This window comes from Harpia harpyja, chromosome 18 (genome assembly GCF_026419915.1).
Source record: "Harpia harpyja isolate bHarHar1 chromosome 18, bHarHar1 primary haplotype, whole genome shotgun sequence".
NCBI lineage: Eukaryota > Metazoa > Chordata > Aves > Accipitriformes > Accipitridae > Harpia > Harpia harpyja.
The window spans coordinates 4,133,330-4,148,823 of record NC_068957.1 but is presented as its reverse complement, the minus strand read 5'-3'; positions in this window follow the sequence as shown (position 1 = coordinate 4,148,823).

Sequence of the window (15,494 nt, the reverse complement as noted above, 5' to 3'; positions counted from 1 at the left end):
AGGATGCTTGGGCTATTCTTGAATTAGGCCATTAGCTTGTTTGGCTTCGGCTTCTTATTTAGTTACAGTCTTTGTGTTGCAACTGTCATCAATACTGCCAACTAACCTACCCTCGCTTGCTCTGTCTGTCCCAGTGTCTTTGGCTGAGGCAACAGGTGGAGGAATGCTCATTGAGTTACCACAGCTAAGTATGAATTAACCTTTCCTGATTTCCTGGGGAGCACAACAGGTCTGATTTTCAGATGCCCAAATCACACGCCGAGGCGCACAGCTCCCGTTTCCTGAACCACGGGAGCCGAGAGAGCGGCCAGGATCCCGCCGCTCACGCCACAGCGGCTGACGGGACCTGGGCAGGGCCAGGAGCAATGGCGGCCAGGCCCCCCCATGTATAAAAGAAGCCCCTGGGGAGCGCTAGCAACCAGGGCGGGCAAACAGGTCATGGCACGTCAGCAAGGAGAATTCCCTATCCTCTGTCTGCCTGGCTGAACGCAGTGACTTAAGGGATAGAGGGCAATGGCGACAAGTTCCTGCCCGGCGCAGCAGGCGCGTCTCCTCTGTGCCTACCCCACGTTCCCAGGTGCTCTGGCATAACAGGTGTGAGGCTCTGCAAGTGGAACGGAACCAGGTGGGGACGTCTGCTGGAAGTACAAGACAGCAGAGAGGAAACAGTCCAGGAGGTTCCTGCAGCGTGTGGAAGAGAACTTCCTGACGCAGCTGGTGAGTGAGCCGACTAGGGAAGGTGTCCCGCTGGACCTGTTGTTTGTGAACAGAGAAGGACTTGTGGGTGATGTGATGTTTTGGGGCCATCTTGGGCATAGCGATCATGAAATGGAGTTTTTGATTCTCAGAGAAGGAGGGGGGTCAGCAGAACTGCCACCTTGGACTTCCAGAGGGGAGACTTTGGCCTGTTTAGCCCTCGGGAGGCAGTCCAAAAGGGCAAAGGAGTCCAGGAAGGCTGGACATCCTTCAAGAAGGAAATCTTAAAGGCGCAGGAGCAGGCCGTCCCCATGTGCTGAAAGATGAGCCGGTGGCAAAGACGACTGGCCTGGCGGAACAGAGAGCTTTGGCAGGAACTCAGGAAAAAAAGGAGAGTTTGTGACCTTTGGAGGAAGGGGTAGGCAACTCAGGAGGACTACAAGTAAGGTTATGCAGGGAGAAAATTAGAAGGGCCAAAGCCCAGCTAGAACGTAATCTGGCTACTGCGGTAAAAGACAATAAAAAATGTTTCTATAAATACATTAGCAACAAAAGGAGGACTAAGGAGAATCTCCATACTTTATTGGATGCGGGGGGAAACATAGTGGCAAAGGATGAGGAAAAGGCTGAGGTACTTATTGCCTTCTTTGCCTCAGTCGTTAATAGTAAGACCAGTTGTTCTCTGGGTACCCAGCCCCCTGAGCTGGAAGACAGGGACGGGGAGCAGAATGACACCCCATAATCCAAGGGGAAACGGTCAGCGACCGGCTACACCGCTGAGACACACACACCCGTCTGTGGGGCTGGATGGGATCCACCCAAGGGTACTGAGGGAGCTGGTGGAAGTGCTCACCAAGCCACTTTCCATCATTTATCAGCAGTCCTGGCTAACCGGGGAGGTCCCCATTGACTGGAAGTTAGCAAATGTGGCGCCCATCTAGAAGAAGGGCTGGAAGGAGGATCCAGAGAACCACAGGCCTGTCCGTTTGACATCGGTGTCGGGGAAGGTTATGGAGCAGATCGTCTTGAGTGCCATCACGTGGCACGTACAGGACAACCAGGTGATCCGGCCCAGTCAGCATGGGTTTATGAAAGGCAGGTCCTGCTTGACTAACCTGATTATCCTTCTGTGACAAGGTGACCCACTTAGTGGATGAGGGAAAGGCTGTGGATGTTGTCTATTGTCTATCTAGACTTTAGTAAAGCCTTTGACACCATTGTCCTCAGCATTCTTCTGGAGAAACTGGCTGCTCATGGCTTGGACAGGCATTCTCTTTGCTGGGTAAAAACCTGGCTGGATGGCCAGGCCCAAAGTGTGAATGGAGTTAAATCCAGTTGGTGGCCGGTCACAAGTGGTGTTCCCCAGGGATCAGTATTGGGGCCAGTTCTGTTTAATATCTTTATCCACGATCTGGACGAGGGGATCGAGTGCACCCTCAGTGAGTTTCCAGACAACACCAAGTTGGGCGGGAGCGTTGATCTGCTCGAGGGTCGGAAGGCTCCACAGAGGGATCTGGACAGGCTGGATCGATGGGCCGAGGCCAACTGTATTGAGGTTCAACAAGCCTCAGTGCCGGGTCCTGCGCTCGGTCACAACAACCCCGTGCAATGCTACAGGCTTGGGGAAGAGGGGCTGGAAAGCTGCCCGGTGGAAAAGGACCTGGGGCTGTTGGTCAACAACTGGCTGAACATGAGCCAGCAGTGTGCCCAGGTGGCCAAGAAGGCCAACGGCATCCTGGCTTGTATCAGAAATCGTGTGGCCAGCAGGACTGGGGCAGCAATTGTGCCCCTGTACTCAGCACTGGTGAGGCCGCACCTTGAACACTGTTTTCAGTTTTGGGCCCCTCACTACAAGACAGACATTGAAGAGCTGGAGCGTGTCCGGAGAAGGGCAACAAAGCTGGTGAGGGGTCGGGAGCACAAGTCTTATGAGGAGCAGCTGGGGGAACTGGGCTTTTTTAGCCTGGAGAAAAGGAGCTTCAGGGGAGAGCTTATCGCTCTCTACAACTACCTGAAAGGAGGGTGTAGTGAGATGGGGGTCGGTCTCTTCTCCCAAGTAAGAAGTGATAGGATGAGAGGAAACAGCCTCAAGTTGTGCCAGGGGAGGTTTAGATTGGATATTAGGAGAAATTTCTTCACTGAAAGGGTTGTCAAGCATTGGAACAGGCTGCCCAGGGAAGTGGTTGAGTCACCATCCCTGGAGGTGTTTAAAAGATGCGTAGATGTGGCACTTAGGGACATGGTTTAGTGGTGGACTTGGCAGTGTTAGATTTACGCTTGGACTCGATGATCTTAAAAGTCCTTTCCCACCTAAATGATTCTATTCTGTTCTATTCAAAAGATTCTGCTTCTTTTGTGAGGTCTCATTTTTCTCTGTCAGCTTGAGCTATATATCTGGGGGAAAGACTTCTTGAGAAAGAGAGTAATTCAGGCTCAAGATGGGCTGCCCTTAATTTGTAAAGCATTCGTCTGAATGAAGCATGTTTGTATTCCATGTAAGAAGTGCAGAAACAAGTGACAGTTTCTGTTTCCAGTATAGCTTTTATTTTTTCCTACCCATAAAGGAACAGACAGCCATCCTTTAAAAGGAAAGCACTTTTTTTATGGCACATGGTTGCTGGACATACGATATAAAGACTTAGGTTGACAGACTACACTATTTGATTAGGGGTTTTCCTATTTATTTTCTTTACCTATAAGTATTTCAGCATCTCTAAAAAAAAAACCAGCACTACAACTTCCTGGAAGATAACAGACATGTAAAAATAGGAAAATCAAATGGTAGCGTCGTCTTTTTTTTTTATGCCCCAGCATACAGAATATTGTTGGCACTGGCTTTTTAAAGACAACTGCTGTAATAAGAGGCCTTACTTTTTATTTTATTAAATACTATATTTATTCTTCTTTGTATCAGCAACTCTAGAGATTTTTCTACTAAAAAAATTCCTGGGAGGCAGACAGGATTCAACAGAAATAATCTCTGCCAGTGGCTGTTTTCAACATGGACTGTAATTGCCCAGCTGAGACTGTCTGACATGCAGGGAAACGCACCTCTAGCACCCCCGTGGCTCTGTGCTGGAGACAGTCTCTGGCACTAAATTCTCAGTCACTAGATACTGAAAGGTGGCAGCTGCGTTGATATCCTCCCAACTCTGATAGGAAATGTGGAAAAGGCATATTAATATATTTAAAAAAACCAAACAAACTAACAACAAAAAATAACAGTCCTGAGAGGGCCAAGTCTTGTACGTTATTTACAGGCTCACACAGTATGTTAGGATTGACAATAGCGTTGACCTTGCAGAAAGGAAAGAGATGAATACTGTAAAAATCTCTGGAACCATCTCAGGTTTTCTAACTGCTATCCTGAGATTAAGCAATTAGTTATATATATTTTTGAAAGTATTAGAAATAGGCTGTTTCTGTTGTGAAATGCATAGGTAAATAGGTTTCAAACACTCTCATGCCAAGGTTTTAAAAGATTGGTTAATTGTCTTCATTTTTAAATTCGTTAAATGGTAAAAAACCCTATCCAGAGCTTGACTATGATTCCCATCCCTGCAATGAAGATTTGTGAAAATGACCCGATGGCTCACCATGGTTTTAATGGGTTTTGGGAGAGAAGCATGACAGCAGTAAAGTCAGGGAAGTTTGAGAAGCACAGAAAAGTTTTATTTATTTAAGAAAAAAAAGAAAAAAAGGAAAAAAAAATAAGCATACCTATGTAAAATTCCATAAAGCTCCTGCATGCACTCCTGGGAGCCTGCACAGGGGTGGATCTTACAGTGCTCTCAGGCCGGGGTTGCATTCTCACTTCTTGTGTCCAGCACTTTTGTAAATACGTGTGTGTTTATTTTCCATCTTTGGCTACTGGTTGGCCAACTCGCGCTACACACAAATGAACTCAAGTATTTTTTTTAGCTGTTTGTGCTGAGTTTTTCTGAGGCCAATGGCTGCACCTCGGCAGCTCTTTCGGTCAGCCTTCCCCCATGTCCTGCCACTGAAAATGAAGCACATTCCAGTCACCACAAGAAGGGAAGTAAGTACCTGTCTCCTGTCCTCTCATTGTAGGAAATGTCACCATACCCTATTGTCTGTATGGCAGTTATTTCCAGTATATAGTCATTGGTGCGGCTACTGAATATTCCTCACACTGAGCATGTAAATACATGTATTTCTGAGTCCTGAGCAAATCCAGTAAGCAAAGAGCCAGAGGGAGCTCTGTAACACTGGCCATTAAAGACAGGAGCTAGTGTTTCTTTGCTTGACATCAGGGCATGCACACTAATGCCAGCTTCCCCTTGCTAAATGTTGTCACGTTAGTGGTCCACGCACCTTCCTGGTGGACTGTTGTTCATTCATATGCAGATGTGCAGCAACTTAATGATGGGTGATGGGGCAAGCTGATGAAGAACCATAAATACAAGTGTTCAACTTTTTTTTGTTTTTTCCCCCCTCCCCTGACCAGGTAAACTTCTTTCTTTTTAGCCCCCACTTTTCAGGAAGCAGGCAAAGGACAACCTTTGTGTTTTAACAGAAGCCATCCAAGGTTTCTTTAAGTGTGATTTGCAATTCAGGGATCTTTAAAACTTTTCTTTGCTTGTGTCTGCCCTTGAGCTGACAGGGTAATTTCTTTTTCTGGCTGAAGCTCGCAGAATCTTGCTTATATATTCTCTCTTTGGATGCAGTTTAGAGCCAATTGCTGTGATCCTAGGCGTGCATCATGCATATAAACCATCACTGGCCTGAGCCTACCAACAGCTGCGTGCACCTTTGGTGAGAAGAGCCATCTCAAAAGAAAAAATGGTATTACAGGAAAGAGAAGGAGGGATGCTTACATGCTCTTCATGGGTGCCCTTTGGACTGCCGTGTGGGTGTAAGCCTGCAAACTGTGTTCTCGCTGCTTAGCAATTCTCCAAAGTAAGCACTTGCTTTCTGCTAGAATCTGACCCTGACTGAGGAAATTGGGGGCAATATCAGTAGGTAAAGCTGATAACATGGAAAATTGCTAATTGTTTTAATAACCTGTGAGCATAGTGGCTTTGCACTGGGCAGTTCCCCAGCAGACCACACATCCGCTTCAGCATCTGTGTGTCAGGTGCCTCCTGCTCTAATTGAGTGGCACCATGTTCACAGCTGCTTGGGGATCACACTTGGTTTCTGCGAGGCTTGCTAGCAACATTTGCTTTCCCCAGCTGCAGAAGGACTGCAGTTGGGTGCAACAGCCTGAGCTGGCAGTCATGATTGCAAGTCAGAAGAGCCGTTGGGCATGTGCTCACACAGCTTTGGATCACAACTCTCTGATGTCATGGGTTTATGCACGCTGGCCACCGTAACAGGGTCTGACCCTAGGATCCCGCTGATTAATGTAAGGTCCAAGTGAAGGTTTCCAGTTCCTCTGTTATTAGTTCTCAGGTGACAGCTTGACCTGGGTGCCTCCAGAGAGGGACCCCTATCCCAATTATACCTGTACCACCCATCACCCAATCCCCAAGTCCAATCACTTAATTCTGATTGGTGGTCTCTTGATTTCTTATTCACTGTTGCTGGGCTGGCCTTCTGAAGTCACTTCATTCTCTTGGAATTGTCTCCTTGGGCCTTACCTTCTTCATTCCACTCGTATCTGGCGGAAAAGGACCTGGGGGTGTTGGTCGACAACTGGCTGAACATGAGCCAGCAGTGTGCCCAGGTGGCCAAGAAGGCCAACGGCATCCTGGCTTGTATCAGAAATCGTGTGGCCAGCAGGAGCAGGCAAGTGATTGTCCCCCTGTACTCAGCACTGGTGAGGCTGCACCTCAAATACTGTTTTCAGTTTTGGGCCCCTCACTACAAGACAGACATTGAGGTGCTGGAGCGTGTCTGGAGAAGGGTAGCGACGCTGGTGAAGGGTCTAGAGCACAAGTCTTACGAGGAGCAGCTGGGGGAACTGGGGTGGTTTAGCCTGGAGAAAAGGAGCTTCAGGGGAGAGCTTACCGCTCTCTACAACTACCTGAAAGGAGGTTGTAGTGAGGTGGGGGTCGGTCTCTTCTCCCAAGTAACAAGCGATAGGGCTTGGAGGAAATGGCCTCAAGTTGTGCCAGGGGAGGTTTAGATTGGACATTAGGAGCATGCATTTCTTCACCAAAAGGGTTGTCAAGCATTGGAACAGGCTGCCCAGGGAAGCGGTTGAGTCACCATCCCTGGAGGTGTTTAAAAGACGCGTAGATGTGGCACTTAGGGACATGGTTTAGTTGCACTTGGCAGTGTTAGGTTGATGGTTGGACTCGGTCTTAAAGGTCCTTTCCCACCTAAATGATTCTGTCTGCTGGATTCAGCTAGTTCTGTGTTAGCAGCATTAGTTTGATCAAAAAGTTTACTCTCGGTCAGCTCTTGCTGCCTAAGGCTTCAACTGCTTTAGCTACTAGTGCTAAGCTGCTAATGCTAAACGAGACTACTCGGAGAGAATACAGTTAATCAGATTTCTTCTGTAATACGGAGGAAGTGTAAGAACTGACAACATGAGTATTGTTTTTGTGTCACCTCCTCTGTCCTTCACTCCTTTCAGGGGCTTAAGAGTTTTCCTCAAGAGAGAAATTAAGCAGCGTGTTACATCTGACAGGTCTTGCTCTTTCCAGTCTCTGTGCTTGACTCATTTTGTCCCTCTTTCTGTGCCCTCTGTTCTTCCTCTGTGCTCGGTGGCTGCTAACCAAAACTGCGTAACTGGCTCAGATAAAGTGCTTGAGATCCTCATTTCTCTGCCCTTTGAACTGCCTGTTTAGAGCAGCTTTTGGAATCTGTGAGCTTGTTCTGGAGAGGGAGTTATCGCCTCCATTTTGTGCAAAACCTCCAAGAGCCCAGGGCCTGTCATCTGTAATCCACGCTTGCATTGAGGGCTCCCAGATGCCTCAGGCTGGTGTGACACTGCTGCAAACATGAGGGACTAGGGGCAGGTAGTTGTTTTTAAAGTCAGGTCCTTTTGCTGCTGCATGTTGGGTGTGTCTTTTGTCCAGCCCAGCCATAGACTTAGGGATCAGATACAGGCGCTGCTGCTACTGCCACTGAAGTCAGTGAGAATTTGGTTGTTGCCTTCAATGACAGCAGACCTGGTTGCTCAATAAGCGGGTGCTGATAATGCCCTGGGTACTGGGGGCCAGAGGAGTCCCTCAGCTGAGTGGGTGGAAGGGAGCTGCCCGTTGTTCTTATTCTCTGCGATGCAAAGCTGTCCAGGTCAGAAGTGGGTCAACATGCAAACACGAAGCATGCAAGTCTCTTACATCCACGTCTGCTGAGATTTTTGACCTTTGCGCTTCAGGTGCACAAAGGCAATTGCTTTTTGTCACACTGTTTATATTAGTGTTAAGCAATGCTGCTAAATCAGTCTGTAGCACAGCAACAGGGAAAAAAAGCCTCTCAGCTCTTCAGGTGTGACTCTCAAACTGCCGGTATCTGCCATAGCAGGTAAGCAAGTGGAAGGGGAGCTGCTCTAGATGGGAACTCGTAGCAAAGGACTGCACACGCCGTAGCCCCCCAGTGAACACCTCCTTCTTGGGCAGAGCCCAAATTCAGCGGGGGAATAACTGGGAGTTACTCTGGTGCACTGGTGCTGCATCTGCACTGCAGATGCTGTGCGTACAGACATACGTTTCGGGAAGATCTGCAAAAGAATTCTGCAACTCTTGACTGGATCAGGAAGTAACCAATGCTAAACTCCAGTTTAGACCGAAGCAACCAGTTAACACCTATGCTGGTGTCTGCTAGATTTTTTTTTCTTCAGGGTATCCAGACAAAAGTAAACAGAGGAGGAGCCTACATTTTCATTGTTTATCAGAAATGTATCTCATTTTGCTGTACATTCCTTTTTTAGGACGTGTTATCTGTTTAAAAAAAGAAAAAGAAAAAAAGAAAAGAAAAAACAGAAAAAAAGAAACAGATAAAAGATAAAAACAAAAAACAAATGTGTAGTGAAAAATCTGTAACTTTGGATTAAGAGGTAACTGATCTTTTTAAAAAGAGAACTAAGTTATTTACTTTGTAAATGTGCTGATGGCATGGATCCATCTTACTGACCTCAGCATCCTTTTTTTTAAGATTTTGGGTTTTGTTTCCAATATTAAGTTATTTTAAATTGTGGTTGAAGCAATAGAAAATTGAAATATGGATTGTGCATGACTGTGTCTTGAGTGTAAAAATATTGCAGTTTGAAACTTGGACCTAAAGTATTGCAAATAAAAGTTATAAATACCAGCGGAGCGTGTGACTGCAGCTTTTCCTATAGGATTTGCTGGTGCTGTTTGACAAAATCGTGTCAGGTGATTCAAAGAAACTAACTCAATAGTTTAACTATTAAATAGGTATTCTTTATTGGCAGCGCTGGATGCACGGGGGATCGCTCCACCTATTGTGCACACCGTCGGGTTCAATTGTGCAGGTTAAGTACATGTTCTACATACATATTCACTAGAGTTCTGAGAAATGTTATATATATTCATTAGTTTTCCAGGAAACTATTAGCATATGTAAATGTCCTTTACGCAGGCACATTGAAGGTCTCTGGTGGTCTTCCATAGTCTTCCTCACTTGTCCGCTATTTGACCCTCCTCAGGTGATTCTGCGCAGTATGGTCCTTTACATGTTTTGATACATCAGTGCTTGTTAGTGTTCTTATTATCTAAGTTTTCATTAGTAGTATAGAATCATATGGCTAGTTTAAGCTAAATTATCTACAAGGACGAGAACAAAGGCAGGAGTTGTTATCTTTTCCGGCCCTATCTATTCAGGCAAGGCCTCTACTTGTGCCTTCTTAACAAGATCGTAAATTTATCAAACATTTAATTAAGTTTTGTGATCACTCATGGTTCCTTCTTGCTCATCACTCCCAAAGTACCAGTCTCTGACAGGCTTAATCCTTGACAAACACCAGTCCTTGGTATGTAAAGTTACAGAGAGACAATCATTAAGCAATAAGCAGTTCGTTCTCTATATCACAGGGCTGGCTGAAGATACACCAGCCTCCATCACCTGCAGAGTCAGACTTCATCTGTATGGCTGAGCATGCCTGTAGCTTTGTCCTATGCCACTAGCATATGATGTTATGAAACAGGACTTAACCTGCCACCAGCCCATTTTACCCTCTGCTACTGGAGTTCCTTCTGTCTTGTGTCTGCAAAAGCAGACAGCCTGCCTTTCTACTCCTCCCCAGTCTGCAGAAATCCAGAGTGCTGCGATTTTTCCAGTGTGTTGTGTCTCCATTGTTCCAGATTTATAAAGAAGCAACACCCCCTCCTGGTGAGTTACACAGATTAGCCACACTTGCTGCCCAGAAATCTTTTAAAACTGCTTACTAACCACTGGTCACTTCAGCTGTTGTGCTGCTGCTCACACAAAGCTGTGAAAAAGTCACCTGGCCACCTGCTCAGAAGTTAAATGATGCCGGAGTTAGAGGTACGTGGGCAACCTGGACTCTATGTACCGAGAGTCCCTGGTGAGCTGCTGTGCTGTCTGCATAGCCATAGTCTTATCTCGTAGATGCTCCATCTCTGAGAGTTTCACTGGTATTTGCTAACAGTGGAGGAAGGTGGGGCCTCCAGCCCCCCATGCAGGTGAACATATGCCCACCCCGCTCCACCATACCTCAGCCTGGCCTCCATGCCAGGTCCCGTCTCCCATTCACACGTGGTTCAGTGTCCCGTGGGAGTCCAGCTGCTCGCTGCCGCTGGTCCTGAGCCCTGCTGAGGCTGCTCTACCTCCCGGCCCCCCTCAAGTGCCTCCCCCAGCCCAGCCCGGTGCCGGCTGCCCACCTGCTCAGCTGCGCTCCCGTGGCCCTCGGCTCCAGCACCTCTGGCTCCCACTCGCCATTCCTCCTGCGCTGCTGGGTGATGTGGGGGAACCCTGCCCACCGCGTGGGGACCACATGCTGTACCTCGGCCACAGGGGAGAGAGAGAGACACACACAAATAAAATAGACATCTGCATGCACGTGCGCAAGTGAGGAAGCTCCTTATGCAACTGTATAACCCACAGTCTCCCTAGGTAGCCTTACGTACGCTACTCACGTGTACCTACATGTACTTCCCCCTCAGACAGTTACGTAACCAGCAATTTATATATGTGCATTTTTAAATATGCATACACACACGCACGTGCGAACAAGACCCTTATCTATGTAACAGTAGCTGTTTATATGTACACAGAGAGCAAAACTAATAACAAACTTCTACTTATCTATGTACACTATAGTATACAATGTATGTATAACTGAATAAAAATATGTATACACACATACACCCATATATTAAAAAATTTATTTATTATAAATGGCAAGAGAGTGATGTAATTATGTACTGGTATCTATATTGTGCATGCAAATAAAATAGATGTAATACTACTATACTACTAATAAAAGTAGATGGTGAGAGAAAGCATGTTATATGGTTATAAAAAAGGTCTCACAGACCCTTATGTAACTACCATGCTAGCCCTTTACATATACAATATATATTACATATATGTCTGTCTAGATATTTACAGAGAGCACACCTTATGTGACTAACGCACTCTAGTCCTATAAGTCTATTTATGATATACACATACAGTCAGACCTTTATATAACTGAACAAAACAGTCTAGCTATCTAGATATAGTATAGCATATATAATTTTAAACATCTATATGACCCTTATATGCTCTCCCTAGTGATCTATTTTTATATGCATTTTTATATGTGTACACACAAATACAGTGAGACCCTTATAACGATGTAACATACTCTCTTGTCATCTATATCTACAATCTAGTATATATCATAATTTTATAAGTATGTATAATATAGCTGTGTATTTCTATACACATACACATATTTATAGCTATACATAGATCTATTAATATATGCACCTACCTACAGATTAATGAAATATACAATATAGTATATAGACAGACTGTGTTATATAGTTATAACTCTCTGTGTATATATAGTATATTTTTATATAAAGAATATCTATATATACAGAGACCCTTATATATCTATATAATTCTCTCTCCATCAACATATTTTTACATATTATATGTATAAACAAAAAGGCACCTATATAACTACATAACATGCTACATATTGCACATATAAAAATACAGTTATAAAATATGTATATAGCATATAGAGATTGCTAAAGAGAGTGAGGGAGCATTATATGGAGGGTATATGCAAATGTATAAAGTACATATACACACAATATACTACATAATTATTATATTTATAGCTAGTGTGTTATAGTGCTATAGACATACATGTATATATCTATGCTGTATATAGCCATCAAGCGGGGGGGGGGGGGGGTGTAGTGTGTGTAAGCACACACGCATAAGCACACACTCTCTTAACATAAGCAGGTAGCCAGAGTGAAAGTACTCTATAGTTAAAGCCAGGTCTCTATCTATCTATGTGTGTACATATTATATGGGGGGGGTGTTGTATGAGAGAGAAAGACCCTTACAACCATGGACCACTCTATCTCTCACTAGCCATAGACATTATCATGTGTATATGAACACACATGCCCACTAAAGACAGAGACATATAACTAGCTAACATACACATACTCTCCCAGCTACATATATTACTGATTACATAGTTTATATATTTGATGTGTGTGTGTGTATATGTACATGCACCCCATATAACTCAAGCCATAGCCCCTTATATAATGCTCCCTTCTTAGCCATCTATGTAATATATAGTGTATATTTTTTTATATATATATATACACACACAGAGGCCCTTCTATAAATGATACACACTATATATATATTTTACATTACATTGTGTATAGTATAATGTATGGCATCTATAAATTATATACTACGTATATTTTATATATGTGCGTATGCATGTGCATGCACACACGCGCACACAGAACACTTCATATAATTCTCTCTATTCTCTCTTAATATCTAGAAGTATTTTTATATATACTCATCCCCTATATATATGGGGAGGAGGGGGTGAAACACCCTTCTGTAACTGTAACGCTCTATTTTATACATACATAGATAGGTTTAGATATGCATATGAAAATATTTATATAGATAGATATACACAGATAGACAGCCCCCTCATACAAATACATAACAACTCTGTTTTCTATGTATATATGCAAAGACCCTTACAAAACAATCTCTATCCATCCGTATATTTTTATATATCTATATATATATGTAGATATAGCTGTGTGTGTACATACATGTTATATATTTTTTTATCTATAGGAAGGAGCATGCGAGCAACTTATGAACTGTATAATACTTTATCTCTCACTAACTGTGCATGTTATATATATGTATATACAAAAACATATACAAGAGATAGAACCTTATATAACAAGACCCTTATATAGCTGTATAACATACACACATCAGCTATATTGTCGCCCTGACATTATCCACCCAAGGCTGTTAAGAGAGCTGGCTGACATCATTGTGAGGCCGCTCTCCATAATCCTTGAGAAGCTGTAGAGCCAGGGGGATGTCCCAGAAGACTGGAAGAAGGCTGATTTCAATCCCCCACACAAGAAGGGCTTAAAGGAGGATCCAGGAAATTACAGGGCCATCAGTCTTAACTTCAGTCCCTGGGACAGTTACGGAATGAATCCTCCTGGGGGCTATCACAAGTCAAATGAAGCACGTGACTGGGAAAAGCCAGCATGGATTCACCAAGGGCAAATCGTGCTTGACAAACCTGATCGCCTTCTACAACAAAGTAACCTGCTTGGTTGAAGTCGACCTTGCCTACCTGGATTTCTCCAAGGCTTTTGATACAGTTTCCCACAGCTTCTCCTAGAGAAACTGATGTGTTACAGTCTGGATAAGTGATCTGTGCGGTGGGTGGGGAACTGGCTGCCAGGCTGCACCCAGAGGGTGGTGGTAAATAACCCCTTTTCAAACTGGCAACCTGTCACAAGTGGGGTCCCCCCACGGATCGATATTGGGCCCAATGCTGTTTAATACCCTCATAGGTAATCTGGATGATGGGATCACGTGGACCCTGATGAAGTTTGCCAATTATACCAAACTGAGTGGGGATGTGGACACTTTTTGGCAGGGAGAGCCACCCTGCAGGAAGACCTGGATAGGCTGGAAGAGTGGGCTAACAAGAATCTTACGAAGTTTTCAACAAGGACAAGTGTAAGGTCTTGCACCTGGGAAAACATAATCCAGGAGTGCAGCACAGGCTGGGATCTACCCGGCTGGGGAGCAGCTCTGTGGAAAGAGACCTGGGGGTCCTGGTGGACAACAAGCTCCATGTGAGTGAACAGTGTGCTGCTGCTGCGGCAAAGAAAGTCAACAGGATGCTGGGTTGCATCAGGGGCATCAGCAGCAGAGATAAAGAAGTCATTATCCCACTCTACTTAGCGCTTGTCAGGCCACAGCTGGAATGCTGTGTTCGGTTTTGGTCCCTGCTATACAAAAAAGATGTGGACAGGCTGGAGAGGGTCCAGAGAAGGGCCACAAAGATGATCAAAGGACTGGGAATCTTGCCGTATGAGGAAAGGCGGAGAGAACTGGGTTTGTTCAGCCTTGAGAAAAGAAGGCTTGGGGGAGACCTTATCACCATGTGCCAGTATTTTAAGGGGGGGCTACAAAGAAGATGGAGACTTCCTCCTTACAAGGAGTCACATGGAACAGGCGAGGGGTAATGGGTATAAGTTATTCCTGGGGAGATTCCAGCTGGACACCAAGGGCCATTTTTCACAATGAGAACAATCAGCCACTGGAATAATCTCCCCAGAGAAGTGGATTCCCCAACATTGGACACCTACAAGATTCGGCTGGAGAGGGTGCTGGGCCATCTTGTCTAGACCGTGCTTTTGCCAAGAAAGGTTGGACCAGGTGATCCTTGAGGTCTCTTCCAACCTGGTATGCTATGATTCTATGTATTATGGAATATATATACACGTGTATGTATGCGTGCACACACACAGACCCTTAAATACCATGTTCTCTCTCTGTAGCCATCTGTATACTGCCTAGTTTTATGTATTTTACATACACAGAGACCCTTCTATAAATCTATCACACTCTATCTATACTATATGTATTTACATATGTGGAAATGTCGCAGGAGAAAAGTCAGAGATCACTAAAGACAGATCTCTGTGTGTCTGTGTCTGTTTTATACACACACATAGAGAACACACGGACGGGGGGGGAGGAGAAGAGCGTCACGCCGTTGCAGGGAGGCCTCCCCTCTCCCCGAGCCCCCCCATAACGGCACAGCCCCTCTCCCGCCACGTACGTACCACGGACCCCCTCACAGCCTCCACACCGGCCGCTGCCCCGTCCCGCCGCGCCGCCCCGCTCGACCCACCCGGGGAAAATGGCGCCCGCCCCGCCTGGCGCGAGGGCCGGCGGCGGCGGCCTGGCGGCGGCGCGCGGGCGCCCCCCAGCGGCGGCGGGCGCTCACGGCAGCGGGCGGCGGCGGTGCGGCCCGTCCGCCCCTCGGCGCGGCGGCGGCGGCGGCGGCGGCGGGGGGCTGGCGGCCGTCGGCGCAGCGAGCCTGAAGCGAGGCGAGGCCGGCGTTTAGTAGCCCGGCGCTGGAAGGCGTGAAGGGGCAGCAGTTAACGAGCGGCCGGGCGGCGCAGGATGAGCTCCGCAGGGGCCTGTCCTGAGCACGAGGCTGGGGTTCGGCGCGCTGCCGCCGAGGCCTCGCGCGCCGGTCGGGGTTCGGGGGGGCCGCCCGCCGCCCCCCGTGAGCGCAGGGGCTCCGAAGGCCTCCCGTCACGGGGAGAAGGGATCTGGCCCCTGCTCGTCCGCAGCGGTCGCGCTCCCGT